Source organism: Gossypium raimondii, chromosome 12 (genome assembly GCF_025698545.1).
Source record: "Gossypium raimondii isolate GPD5lz chromosome 12, ASM2569854v1, whole genome shotgun sequence".
In the NCBI taxonomy this organism is placed as follows: Eukaryota; Viridiplantae; Streptophyta; class Magnoliopsida; order Malvales; family Malvaceae; genus Gossypium; species Gossypium raimondii.
Window position 1 is genome coordinate 34,181,752 of NC_068576.1, and position 16,037 is coordinate 34,197,788.

Here is a 16,037-nt window from a genome sequence, read left to right on the forward strand (position 1 = left end):
AAAAATGAAGGTACGGGCTAGCTGGGCCTAGTTGCAACAATCTCAAAAACATAAAAAGTACAAGAAACAGGTATATAAAACGAGCTAGCTTGGCTGATTCTCCTAGCTTAAACAACCTTCAAGTTTTGACTATGGAAAAATAAGAATGAAGAACCTTATTTCTTTTACTTAATTTTGTTTTAATTTAGTTTTATTTGCAAAAATCCCATTGATCACTTAAATTTTTAATCCATTTTAACTATGTTGTCGTCCCACTACATTAACTAGGTATATTTGCTACTCGAGTCATTCCTCATTTACTTTTCAAGCTATTTAATCATTTAAATACAATAATTACTAAAATTTTACACGTTTTACAAATTAGTCCTTTTCTTATAATTAGCTATCTAAACATTAATATTTCTAAACCAAATTTTGATACAGCTCTTATGGCTCTATAAATATTCTAAAAATAACATTTACGAGTCGACACGATGAAAATTTGTGGTCTCAAAACCACTATTCTGTCACCACTGAAAATCGAGTTGATACAACTAGACTCATGAAAGATGGTCCCTTAAGTATGTTTAAAGGAGTTAGTCTTCCACAATGTGAATCTTGCTTGGAAGGTAAAATAACTAAGAGGTCTTTTCATGCGAAAGGTACAAGGGCCAACCAACCTTTAGAACTTGTGCATACTAATGTATGTAGTCCCATGAGCATCAGTGTCCGAAGAACTTACGATTATTACGTGACTTTTATCGAAAATTATTCTCGATATGAATTTATGTATCTAAGGCACCGCAAAAGCGAAAACCTTTGATAAATTTCAAAAGTTTCATGCAAAAGTGGAAAAGTAATTAGATTTATCCATAAAGAATCTTCGGTCTTAGAGGTCCTAGGCTGCCCTGCCCATAAAAAATTCTACTGGGTCCTAGGCAGGGCAAACGGCACTGAAATATGGGCCTAAGATTTTGCCCAGCCCACCAGTGAAAAAATCATAAGCAGGCCCTACTGCCCATTTTATTTTAAAAATTTTAAAAATTAAAAAAGTATTTTAAAAATATTTTAAAATTAAAAAATTTTAAAAATATTTTAAAATTAAAAAATTAAAAAATATTTTAAAATTAAAAAATTAAAAAATTAAAAATTATTTTAAAAATATTTTAAAATTAAAAAATTAAAAAGTATGTAAAAATATTTTAAAATTTTAAAAATAAATATATTTATTATATCGGGCAGTAGGTGAAAAAGTGGTTTCGAGGCCCACCCATTTTCTAAGCAGGCCTCGTTTTTTGCCCAAGCCCATATTTGGGCCTATATTTTTACCCAAACCCTCTCATATTTTAAGGCCGTCAGTCAGGTAGGCCGCCTACCATGAGCACCTCTATTCGGTCTGACTAAAGTGGGAAATATTTGTTCGATGATTTCTTAAGATACCTCATAAAGAATGGAATTTTATCCAAATTGATTGCACCGGGCACTCCACAATAAAATAGCGTAGCTGAGAGAAGGAATATAACATTGCTTAACATGATTCGTTCAATGTTAAGCTATTTACAACTTCCTACTTCCTTATAGGGATATGCGATACAAATGGTTTGTTATATTCTGAATGATATGCCAACCAAGTCTTATTGTAAGACACCTTATAAATTGTAGCATGAAAACAAAATTGTGCTTGTTTGTAGGGTGTCGGAAAGGAATAAAGAGAGGATTATTCTACAATCTGAAAGATAAAACGATTAAAGTTTCTACTCATGCTACTTTCCTCGAGAAAAGGTACATGGATAACTTTAAGCCTCAAAATAAAGTGGTGCTCAAGGAACTTTCGAGAGTGATAGAACAATCACCAAGTTCAATTCTCGAGAAAGTTGTAGAAAAACTTGAAAACGATCAACAACTTATGGGAATCCATCGTAGTGGGATAGTTTCCAAGAAACCAAACTGCTTCATCTATGATGGTAGTATTTATAATACAGAAACCAATTATAAGGATAATGATCCACTCACTTACGATGAGGCTATTTAAGACGTTGATTCCAAGCTCTGGAGAAAGGCCATGGATGTCGAGATGGATTCTATGAAATCTAATATGGTATGGGAACTTGTAGACTTATCGATTGGGATTAACCCCATAGGGTGTAAGTGGATCTACAAGAAGAAGAGAAATGTGGAAGGGAAAGTGGAAACACACAAAACTAGACTTGTAGGGAAGGGCTACACACAGAAAGAAGGCATCGATTATGATGGACCTTTTCTCCGGTGCCATGCTCAATTCTATTTGCATACTCTTATCCATTGATGTTACTCTCGATTATGATATCTTACAAATGGATGTCAAGATAGCATTCTGGAATGGTTATCTTGATGAGACCATTTACATGGCTTAGCCCACTGGCTATGTTGTCAAAGAAAAGGAGCAAAAAGTTTACAAACTGCTAAGATCCATTTATGGACTTAAGCAGACATCTTGCTCATGGAATAAAAGATTTGATCAAATGATCAAGACTTTTGGATTTGAGCAAAACATTGATGAACCTTGTGTTTATAAGCATATAAAGGACAAAAAGGTGGTATCCCTCGTTTTGTATGTCGATAATATTCTACTTATCAGAAACAATGTAGGAGAATTATCATCGATTAAACTGTGGTTAACTCAATAGTTTAGCATGAATGACTTGGGTGAAGCTAGTTATATTCTTGGAATTCGAATCATTAGGGATCGAAAGAATAAAATGATAATTCTATCTCAACCTTCATATATTGATAAGGTACTGAAACTTTTTGCAATGATCGATGCAAAGCCAGACGTTCAGCCGACTACATCAGGTTTTCACCTTTCTTTAGATGACTGTCTTAAGACAGCGAAAGAAAGAGAGTGTATTATTAAGGTTTTATATGTTTCAACAGTTGGAAGCCTTATGTATACGATGTTTTGCACACGTCTAGATATTTGTTTCGCAGTAGGAAAGGTTAGTCGATATCGAGCAAATCCAAGTCTCAGGCATTGCAAGCTGTAAAGCATATATTAAAGTATCTTAAAAGAACCAGGGGTTATATGCTTATGTATTTTGGGGATAACTTTACTCCTGTTGGATACACAAACTTAAACTTCCAAACCTGTAAAGATTTGAGGAAATCAATGTTGGGAAATGTATTCATTCTAGGCCATGGAGCCATAGTATGGAGAAGTGTAAAACAAACTTGTACTACGAACTCTACTATGGAGGCCAAGTATGTGGCTACTTCTGAAGCAACGAAAGAAGCAATATGGCTTCGAAAGTTCTTAACCGAGCTTGAAGTTATTCTTGGTATGGAAAAAAGCTATAACATTGTATTGTGAAAATAGTGTTGCAATAGCTAATGCCAAGGAAATGAGAAGTCACAAGATGACGAAACACATTAATCAGAAGTATCACTTGATACGAGAGGAGTAGCCAAATAAATTGTAGATATGATGAAAGTAGCTTCTAAAAATAACATTGCGAATCTGTTTACTAAGATCTTATAACTAGGAGTTTTAGCAAACATGTCGAGGATATGAGAATGCGAAACATGACACATTTACTTCACTAGGGAAAGTGAGAGATTATTGGGAAATGTGTCCATATTGTAGTAAACATGTAATTATTTTCTATTTATTTGAACGACAAATAAATAAATAAAGTTAATTTCACATTTCACTATTATGACTTTTGTATTTATGTATTTTATATTTTGCATGCATAACGAAATTATGACAAGTAAATATTATCTCATTGATTGTCTAAAGTTCAAACTGAAGATAAGTGGCATTGTAAAGAACGTTTACATTATGAGAAAGACGACTTACTTCAGTAGATAATCTAAATGAGTCCATAATCCCATAAAAGAATCAAAGTGAGCATTTGATTCAAATACTGAGAGGGATTATTTTGTTGTCTACAATTCCAATTGGAGATATGGCTAGTCTTGGCTATCGGAGCAGTTGACTCCACTAATGGAGACATAGATGCATTCATTGGTAGAATGATACATTGGACTAAACCCAAGATGAATTAATTCTAAATCCATTTGTGAATTAATTCACTTGTGACGTTCATGGTGTGACTTACCTAAATCCTGAGTTAGTCACTGACCATATGCTTTTATATAAGTGGAGGCTTATGCTCTAAAGATGATCGAGCCTATAGCCGGTATGTTGGGTACATGACTTGTGTATGGCATGGCTTTACTAGCAACAGTGGAATTCATAGCTCAATTAAAGAGTTAATGATATCCTCTTATTGACATTATGTGGATTGATAAATATAGAACATAACTACGGGTTGCTTGTTCTCGAATGAGCAATTAATCACAGTCATTTGTTTACAGTGATCATATTAATCATTAAAAAGACACAATAGTGACAATGAGGCAAAATAAGACTGTTTGAGTGAATGGATTTAACTCAAAGGAATCAAAGATATCGTATGAGGGTAACACACACATGACGAGGTCATTGGACAAAGTAGTTGGATGAATTGCTTTCGTAAAGAGTATACAATAAGGCATTTTCAATCATAGTACTTCTTGTGGACTGACTCCTTGATTAAGTAATTATGAATTATATGAACGATGCTTCTGAACATAATTGCAATATCTAGAGCCTAATTGTATATGTCCAATTGGTCCCTCCGCTATCTCAACAAAGGCTCGATCGGACTGCATTTGAATCAGAAGAAAATTCTACGACTTTGGGAATAATTTAATTTAGTCAATTAATTCGATGTGGAATTAAATTAGGTGGTCGTAAGAATTGTTCAACTAGAGGGTTTGATTAAAGATTTTTCTTGAAAAATTAATTTGGAAAATCTAATTGATTTTTGAAAAATTAATTTTGATCAAGTAAAATTAAATTATTCAAATCAATTAAAATTAATATGATATTTTTGAAGGTTAATTTTCAAGTCAAACAATTAGCCCAATGGGTATTTGAACTTGAAAATTAGACCTAAGATCGTAAATTGTACTTAGGAGTTTAAAACCAAGACTAAGACCCAAAAAATGGTCAAATTAAGCTTGGTATATGAAACCACAGTCCAACCGGTGGCTAGACCAGACTGGTCGGGTCGTCGTTGACCCAGAACGAACTGACTCGAGGTGCCGTAAGGGTGTCGCACCTGCATCACCGGACACGGTGGTGCCAATGGCTGTAACGGCGACATCTTGGTGGCCAGCGGCAGTTGGTCGTCGATAGTTGAGCAGTGGAAGGGTTACATTCCTACTGGAATTCTAGCAGAGAATTTGATTTCAGATTAAATATTTTAAAAGTAATATTATTTTAATAGTTTAATATAAAATTTAATTCAATATTTATCGAAATAGTATTTTATTAATTTAATATTAAAGTGATTATCTTAATATTTAATTTAATTTAATGTCATTCTATTATTTTAATGAGATTTAATATTAAATTTAACCTAATATTTATCTTGATAAATAATATATTAATTTAATATTAAATTGATTAAGTTTAATCATAGTTGAACTCTCTAAACTCTCCCTATATAAAGAGAGTCTTGGGTTATTATTTACACACACTTGAAGAGAAAGTTGTAGAGAGAAAATTCTCTGAAGAGTTTATTCCAGAAAATTTCTAGAGATATATTTTTTATTTACAACTTGACCCAAAGTTAGAGAAATTACAAAATTACCCCACTGGTAATTTTTGTAAAAAATTTCTGATTCGAAGTGAGCTCACACTCAATAGACGTGAGCTTGAGGATAGCGGAGAAGACTACTCAGTCGAAGCGCTCATCCTAGACGAATCGAAAATGTACAATTTTGATTAAGTGTTTATTACTTTACATATCACAACCAAGATCTTATTTTGAAAAAAATTTTAAAACTTTGGTTTTCCCTAATTTTATTTTTCACTGCATTTTCCAAACTCGTTTTTCCAACACTTGGCCCCCGAAAATGGAAAAATTCTATGCAGGGCCCTTAAGAAATATTTAAATTGCAAATTAATATATGATCAATTTTCACTTTGGCCCCTCCCCCAAAAAATAATGAAATCATAAATTAACACATGATAAAATTATATTTTAACCTCTCAAAATTTCATAATTCAATTGTGCCCCTACAAAAATTTCTAGATTTGTCCCTGGGTGAGAAGGCTTATATATGAGGCATAAGAGATGTCATATGTAAGCATCTTGTTGGCGGCAACGTCATATTCTGTCCTAAGTTACCTAAATCACCAAATTTCATATGATTTCATATGATAAAGATTGAAGAAATGAAAACAATGAAAAAAAAAAGTCTTTAGCTCTGTCATTTTAATTTTTTAACAAAATGGAGTTTTTCACAGTTCACACCAGTAATCCCTCTTTCCCAAAATTTATTGACTTTGCTCCTTTTTTAACACAATCTCAATTATTTTTAATTTTTTTCAATTATCTTAATTTTGTTTAATTAAGTTATCTTACATTTTATTAATTTAAATTTTTAATAAAAGTTGAAAATAAAAGATAAAATAAAAATAGTTTTTATTTTAAAATGTTTAGTTAATTAAATTTGTATATTTAAATTTTTAAAAATATATTATGTTTTATTAATTAAAATTAAAATAAAATAAATCATAAATATTTATATTTTTAATTTTAGATTATAAATTATAAAAAATTTATACTCTAAATGTAACAACTTATTTTCTATGGTGTCGAAAACAGTGGTTTGAGGACCACAATTTCGACAATAGGGTCAATAAATATTATTTAATAATATTTACGAGTTTATTATATTGTTTTTATTGATGTGTGAATTGGAAAATTTGGTTAGCAGGTTAGAAATGAAAATGTACGGACTAAACCATAAGAATTAATGAATAGCTAGTCAAATGAGTTTAATAAAAAATTGTTCAATGTTCAAAGTGGTAAATAATCACTCTTGCATGGTAGTGTCGGTTGTGTCAATGTTTAGTGGAAACACCTGTTAATTTCCATTTGACGATGAAATTAAGAGATTAAATGTTAGAGGGTGAAGTGGATGGAAAGAGAGTCTCATTCTCGTCTTCCTCCACCGAAAACATTATTCTCTACAGAAGAAATAAAAGCTCTAAGCTTTTTCGATTAATCGGCTTTGCATGTAAGTGCTTTCAGAGGTTGTTCTTCATGAGTTTCATGTTTTTAAGATCCTTGTATCTTGATTTAGCTAATCTGCATGTCTAATTTCAAAACTGTTAAAGTTTGAAGTGTTGTCATTGATGAACTGAATGTATTAAGGTATAGATTAAGAACTGAATAAACTAGTAGATAATAGAGGAAAAGGAAAGACTACAGTTTGTTCATTGACATTCAATTTCTGCTACTATAGCAAGTAATTGTTGGGAAATGTGCCCATATTGTAGTAAATAATGTTTATATTGCTAGAAAGACGACTTACTTTAGTAGATAATCTAAATGAGTCCGTAATCCCGTAAAAGAATCAAAGTGAGCATTTGATTCAAATACTGAGAAGGATTATTATGTCGTCTACAATTCCAATTGAGGAGATGGCTACTCTTGGCGGAGTAGTTGACTCCACGAGTAGAGACATGGATGTATTCATTAGTAGAATGATACATTAGACTAGACCCAATATGAATTAATTCTGAATCCGTTTGTAACTTAATTCACTTGTGATGTTCATGGTGTGATTTACCTAAATCCTGAATTAGTCACTGACCATGTGTATGCAACTCATATGCTTTTATATAACTGGAGGCTTATGCTCTAAAGATGATCGAGTCTATAGCCGGTATGTTGGGTACATGACTTGTGTATGGCATGGCTTTATTAGCGACTGTGGAATTCATAGCTCAATTAAAGAGTTAATGAAATCCTCTCATTGGTATTGTGTGAATTGATAAATATGGAACGTGACCACAGGTTGCTTATTCTCGAACGAGTAATCTATCATAGTGATTTGTTCACAGTGATCATATTAATCATTAAAAAGACACAATAGTGACAATGAGATAAAATAGGATTGTATTGAGTGAACGAATTTAACTTAAAGGAATCAAAGATATCATACGAGGGCAACACACACATGACAAGGTCATTGGATAAAACAGTTGGATGAATTGCTTTCGTAAAGGGTATACAATAAAGAGTTTTCAATCATAATACTTCTTGTGGACTGACTTTTTAATTAAGTAATTGCAAATTATCGGAACGATACTTCTGGACATAATTGCAATCACTAAAGCCTAATTGTATGTGTCCTGTTGGTCCCTCCGCTAACTCAACAAAAAATTGATCGGACTACATTTGAATTAGAAGAAAATTCTACGACTTTGGGAATAATTTAATTTAGTCAATTTATTCGATGTGGAATTAAATTAGGTGGTGGTAAGAATTGTTCAACTAGAGAATTTGAATAAAGAATTTTCTTGAAAAATTAATTTGGAAAATCTAAGTGATTTATGAAAAAATTAATTTTGATCAAGTAAAATTAAATTAATCAAATCTATTAATATTAATATTATATTTTTGGAAGTTAATTTTCAAGTCAGACAATTGGCCCAATGGGTAATTAAACTTGAAAATTGGACCTAAGATCGTAAATTGGGCCTAAGAGTTTAAAATCGAGACCAAAACCCAAAAAATGGTTGAATTGTGCCAGGTATGTGAAGCTGGGCCGATGGTCCAATCGGTGGCTAGACTGGACCGATCGGGTCATCATTAACCCGAACCGAACCAACAGCAGTTGAACTGGCTCAGGGTGCCGTAAGGGTGTTGTACCTGCATCACTAGACAAAACGGTGCCAACGGCTACGACGGCGGTTAGTCATTGGTAGTTAAATAGTGGAAGGGTTACATTTCTACTGGAATTCCACTAAAGAATTTGATTTCAGATTAATTGTTCCAAAAATAATATTATTTTAATAGTTTAATATTAAATTTAATTTAATACTTATCTAAATAGTATTTTTTTAAATTTAATATTAAAGTGATTATCTTAATATCAAATTTAATCTAATATATATCATTATATTAATTTAATATTAAATTGATTAATTTTAATCATATTTGAACTCTCTAAACTCTCCCTATATAAAGAGAGTCTTGGGTCATTATTTACACACACTTGAATTCAAGAGAAGTTGTAGAGAGAAAATGTAACGAGCTGTTTTTAGTTAAATTAGAACAATGGTTTTGGAACCATAAATTCGAAGTCATAAAATTTATTTTAATATTATTTTGAGGTCTACAGTATGATAATATGATAATATAAAATTTTCGTTAAGAAATTTTACCGTTTGTATGCTTAATTTATGAAAACGGACTAAATCGCGTAAAGTGCGAAAGTTGTGTTCTATTAGCTAAAGGTGTTAAATAGCTATAGAACCTTAAATTAGAAGTCCTTATGTGGTAATTAGACAATTAAATGAGTTATTGGATGTGCATGGCTTGGTAATTGAGTAATTTTGAAAGTTAGGTAAGGGTAATATGGTAATTAGGCAATTAAATGATAAAAATAAACAAAACAAAAGTTAGCTACCATCTTTTCCTATTTATTTCTTCTTCAACTGAAAAACACAAAGTTAAGGGGAGTTTTGAAGCTTGAAATTCGGCTAGGCTAAATCCATTGCATGTAAGTGAAGTTTTGGTTCATTTTTAATGATTTTTATGTTTTCGGGATCGTTGTAGCTTAAGCTAGCTAAATAGGGAACTAATTTGCAATATGATTGAAAGTTTAGGGTTTTTCCATGTGAGCATTCTAGTTGTTCTTGAAGTTTAATGGAAGAATAAGAATCCTTGTTGTTAAATAAACAACTTTTGTTATGTGATTTTTAGTGAAATTGTCAAATAGGGATTAAATTGATAACTATGAAAAATATGTGTTAATATTGTAAAAAGGTCAAAAGTATAGGGGCAAAATAGTAATTTTTTCAAAACATGAATTTTTGATTGAATTGAATAGAATTGTGATTAAAGTAGTTAAATTTGATTATATAGATCAAGAAAAGTAACAAACGGAATTAGATCGAGGAAAGGACAAAATTATCGAATAACCGATCATTTCCTATCATACAAGTTCGAGGTAAGTTCGTGTAATTAAATTGAGTAATTTATATACTTTAAATGGAAATATATGTATGTGAATTATTTAATTATTATGTATAATTAGAGAGTATAATCAACGACGCACGAAGAATACCAAGCCCCGTTTGAACTTTAAGAATTCGTAGGATACAAATGACATGTATTTTTTGCGGACTCATCGCAGTTCATATGAGCTTACTGATTTGCAGCTCGTGAGAACTTACCGATACTCAGCTCGTATGAGCTTACCAATATTCAGCTCGGAGGAGTTTACCGATAATCGTTCGTAGGAGCATACATGTACAACCTCATATGTACCACCCGCGTATCTAACAATATTCTAAGTGGTTCAACTGGCATGTGTTATTATGAGATTATACAAGTCCGATATGAACAAGTACAGGTATTTACATGGAAATGGTTAATATTTGATATATGTTTACATGGCTTAGATGTTACAAGTACATAGAATTCAATTAGTTGATAAATTCATATATGATTCTTGGTTTTATGTGAATATATGACTATCATGATTATGGATTGTATGATAGACTTTAGCCAAATTGAATTGTGCATTGCTTTGAGTTGCTTACTTAAATGGTAGTCAAATGGTAAGTCTAATTTCGTATCACACGAACTTACTAATCTTAATTTGCTTACTCTGTTTATTTTTCTGTGTCTTATACTGTTTTGGTAGCTCGCTCGGATTGGAAGTTGTCGGAGATCGCGTCACACTATCAAATATTGTTTTGGTACTTATGACTTTATATTTTGGGTTAAATGGCATGTATAGGTCATTTTGGCTAATGGTGGCCTTTATGTTTTATTGTGTATTTAGCCATTTGATTTGGCTTGAATTTGGTATATTTTGTTATGCATATATGTAAATGGCCTTATTGTATATGATGTATGGTTGTCATGTAATGCCTTGTTTGTGAATTGGTATTAAGGTACCAAATGGTTGAAATTAAAATGTGGTATGCATGTTGAATTTAAGCACTAGATCTCATAGGTGAGGTTGACCATTTAGGTTTACTTTGGAAGTATATTTGGTATGTTGTAAAGTGATCATTTGAATGTATTTATGGATATAATATTGTATGTGTGAGAGAAAATGGCTTGTCATTTTGGCCAGGTGACATGGCCGTGTGTCCCCTAATACTTCTATAGAAATCAAGTCAGTAGCTTCACACGGCCTAGCACACGGGCGTGTGGCTTGGCCGTGTGGCACAAGTCAGTATACTCTCTAGTTTTCATACGACCTAGCACACAACCTGGTACACGGGGTACACGGCCTAGCACACGGGCGTGTGGTTGGCAGTGTGACCCAAGTTAGTGAGTTACACGGGGTCAGACACGGACTGAGACACAACCATATGATCCCATTTCAAATGCCCACATGGCCTGAAACACGAAAGCGTCTCTTGGCCGTGTGAGACACACTGCCTTGCCATATGGGTTTGTGTCCCCTGTACTTTGAAAAATTTTCCACGTTTTTCTAAAAATTCCTTAAGTACTCGATTTATCCCAAACCACTTTTAATATCTATTTAGGGCCTCGATGGCTCGTATTAGGGACTATATGATTGAATTTGAATGGCTTTTGTTTACAATGAGAAATGAACATGTTATAAGTCTGGTAATGCTCCATAACCCTGTTCTGATGTCAGATACAGGTTAGGGTTGTTACAAAAAATTCTCTAAAAAGATTATTCCAAAAAATTTCTAGAGATATATTTTTATTTACAACTTAACTCAAAAGTTAGAGAAATTGAAAAATTACTCAACTAGTAATTTTTATAAAAAAAATTCTGATTCGAAGCTATCCCACACTCGATAGACGTGAGCTTGAGGATAGTGGAGAAGACTACTCGATCGAAGTGCTCATCCTAGACGAATCAAAAAGGTACAATTTTGATTAAGTGTTTATTACTTTAGATATCAAAACCAAGATCTTATTTTGGAAAAAATTTTAAAACTCTGGTTTTCCCTAAATTTATTTTTCGCTGCATTTTCTAAACTCGTTTTTTCAACAGTAAGTTCATATGAAATGTTTAAATGTGAATGTATATGGCAAAATGTTAGTAAATTGGTCGGTAAGATGAGAAAGGTGTGATCAATAAAAAGGAAGTTTTGTTATGTATATGGAGCCCAAATGAAAAAAGGATACAACTGGCATGTTAATAGGGGTAATGACGCGTTGCACGTGAAGAAGGGAGATGTGAAGAAGATGAAAAAAATTTACTATAGTTTTCCAGAATCTTGCATTTGTTGTAGATTTCCAATTTAATCTCTTCGGAGATTCTGGTGTGTTATCGAGCAAGGATATTTAGCCTACGGGCTTTGCTTTATGTGCGTTTGGCGTGTTACCGGTTGGAATAACTCTTATGAGCAATTTGACGTGTTATTGAGGAGAATATTTATCTTATGGGCTTCGCACTATGTGCATCTGGCGTGTTATCAGTTGGAATAGCTCTCATGAGCAAACTAGACCCACCTATTCTTGTCTGTTCGTGTTGAGTCATTGGACTGAATGTTCTGAAATAGAATGTTTGATTGTATGATCTATATGAATTGAAATAAGGTATGAATGAGTAAGGAAATGTTTGGGATGCATTATATGTTTGAATGTTATGTACCCACTTTATACATGTGGAATGTATTGGTACGATAAAGAATTTAGTTAAGTTAATGTTTACCAAAACATACAAGTTATAAATCACATCCAAACATATAATGTATCACATATGGAATGGTGCCAAAATCACATGTGGAATGTGATTTATAACATGTGTTGGTAGTCGAATTGGTCTACAACTCATATTATCCAGCTCATGTTATGACAGAATTATTTTAACTCTACATCGGGTTAAGTGGCATGTATATAAGGTATATTTTGTGAAATTGAATGTGAAACGAAGGTTAATGTACTAAACGTTATATATATGTATTTACTCTTTTGTGATGCTTATCCAATGTTGGCATAGGCAATTAGTACGCTTGAAATGAAAATAATTGCATGGGTTAAATATGTTAACTCATGTTGGATAATTAGCGAACTTATAAAAGCGGACTATTTGGGCGGATAATAATAAATTAATAAGAATGTGTAGCGGATAGACTCGAACGATTATTTTTCTAACGGAACGCCTTGGCGCGTTTTGTTTAGAAGTTTTTGTAAAGAATTATAAAATACTAAGACTAAACAAGGTTTACTAATAATGTTGTTTAGACCTTGATTAGTCTCATATATGTTTATACCTCTAATATATATGTATGATTAGAATAAGAATTTTGATGACTTTAAAATAGATTTCTTTGATGATCTTGCATGTGAATGTCTATAATTTTTTGTAGCACTCCGTAACTCGGTTCGGCGATCGGGCCGGGTGAGGGGTGTTACACTACCCTAATAAATCATATTTGGTTCCTATTAAGTGAACTAAAAAAATTGTATTTCGTTCCTATTAAATGACTCAAATAAGACTACCCCTATCAAATTACGTGTCAAACAATTAGCGATTTGCATTCCCGTTTTCATTCCTCTTACCGAACCGATCCACATTTTAGGTAACATAGGATTCCTATCTCCTTACAAATTAGTGACGTGACAATATAGGGTGGCTTGGTAATCAATAGACGTCCCATTACAATTGAAGGCCCCTAGCTACTTCCATCGAAGGTAGCTCATGGCAAAGGTGTGCCCAATGGTGTGATGCTCATAGGTGACATGTTGAGGTATTACGAAAGTGGTATAACAAAGGTTTTTAAAAGCGATTAAACCGGAAAAAAATAAAAAAATAAAGAAATAGAGAAAATTGAATTGATTAACGATTCAACCAGTCTAATCCTTATTTTAAATTGATACCTCAATTAATTCTCGATCTAATTAATTTAAATAGACAAAATCCAGATAGAAGAATTTCAAGTTTCAAACCCAATTGCAAAAATAGATAAACCTATTAAGTAAATGGATAACATCGAATCTTTAAACCAAACTTTCTATGTTGCAAGTCAAAGAAAACATCTTAAGCGCGTGAAAATGACTAAGTAAAGCATGAAATCCCGGAAAAGGGTATCCAATGATTGTAGACAAGTGGATGTCTGGTCGTGGAGAGGCAAAGTAACACCCCACGCTTGCAATTATGGGACCATGTGTTAACACGTGGCAGTGTACCCACATGATGTGTGCACGTGAACTACCACACCTTTCCCACGTGACCTCCACTCCAAAAGCCAAAGTCGATATATGCCATAAACAACCAATACTATTTCACACTCAATGAAAAAAGTATGGTCCAAGTAGTACATCCACCATTAAAGATATATATATATATATATATCTAACACTGATTTATAAGAATATATTTACAAATAATTAAAAAAATATGTTGGGTTTTAGATTTTTTTTTTAAAAACCCTATATGTATCTCAAATAATGAGTTTATTATGTATGTGACATGTGTCACACTTTAAATTTTAAAATAATAATAATATCGATCGAGATTGTCACATGTCAATTTTAACACATGGTAATCTATTTCTTTTTTAAATTACAACATGTCACACATGTAATAAATCTATCATCTAACATGATAAAATCATATTTTGAAGAAAGAAAATCTATTACATTATTTTAAATAATCTAAAAAACCACTATATTTTTTCAAATAATTTTTATAATAAAATACAACTATAACACCATATCAGCCGTTTTCTTTTAATTGTATACAAAAAGAAAGATGTCAGCAATTGTTATGATTATCTAAAGCATTAAGTGGTATTATATATATATACGTGTGTGTGTGTGTGTTTTCCATGAGACAAAGATTTGATTCAACCATATGCAAGCAAGATGAAGGTTAGTGTTATAATAATTGGGGTTTAGTTGAATGATTAGTGGGAGGGGTCTTATTGTCGGTGGATGGATAAGAATCAAGGGATGAGATTCCAAAAGGAAACCATGCCTTGTGATGTGATGACAAACCAAAACTCATGGTAGATTTTTACGAGATTTGGTAGGTAGAATGTACAAATATTTACATGAACATATAAATGTTGAGTGATCTAGTTTAACATGATAATTTAGTTAATTTTATTCTATATATGGGTCTCTAGTATTGTAGAAAAGATTAAATTTTTAAGGTTTGTAGTTGTTTCTCTTAATAATACCATTTTAGGGCTTAAATCTAAGTTCTTTCTTTTAAAATGCAATGTGTATTATCACTACACCCAATATTTATTGTTATTTCTATGTTGCATCTAATAAAAGGTCATATATATTATAGGAGAGGATCCACTTATGTAAAACTAAAGTAATTTTAGACGATTTAGTATATTTTTGTACAATTAATATTTTAACAATCTAGCCATCATATTTTATATCCCATTCATATAGGTCATGAATGTCAAATTTGGTGTAACTTAAAATTTTCTTTGCCACTATAAAAAATTAATGTATGCATTATTTTAGATCGTTATGATAGAGATAATGGATCGGTTTGAAAATTTACATGCATAGCGAGATACAATTATATTGATAAATTTAATGGTTGAATCGTTAAAATGTTAATCGTCCAAAAATATATGAAAGAGTATAAAACTACTTTGATGTAAGTGAATCTCTTCTTTATATTATATGTAGCCATAGCTATCTAAAACTTTAATCAACAACCAACGGGCCAAGTTTATATTTCATCATGCATCGAATAGCATTTTTTAATTTAGATTTATATTTGGTACATTCACGATTTATATATAATTTTATACAATATCAATAAACTAATTACTATACATTACAAAAAATTAAAATCTTCTATAAGAGTGAATTTGTTTAGATTCATAGGCCACGTGATAGTGGCAAAGAAAAGATATAGTGCCACCAATTTATTCGCTTAACGTATCTTTTGATTTGGTCCATTTGTTTCATTTAGAGTACGTAGATGGATGGGAAAGCATAGATTTAAAGCTGTGAACTTATATATATAAGAATTTATTAAGA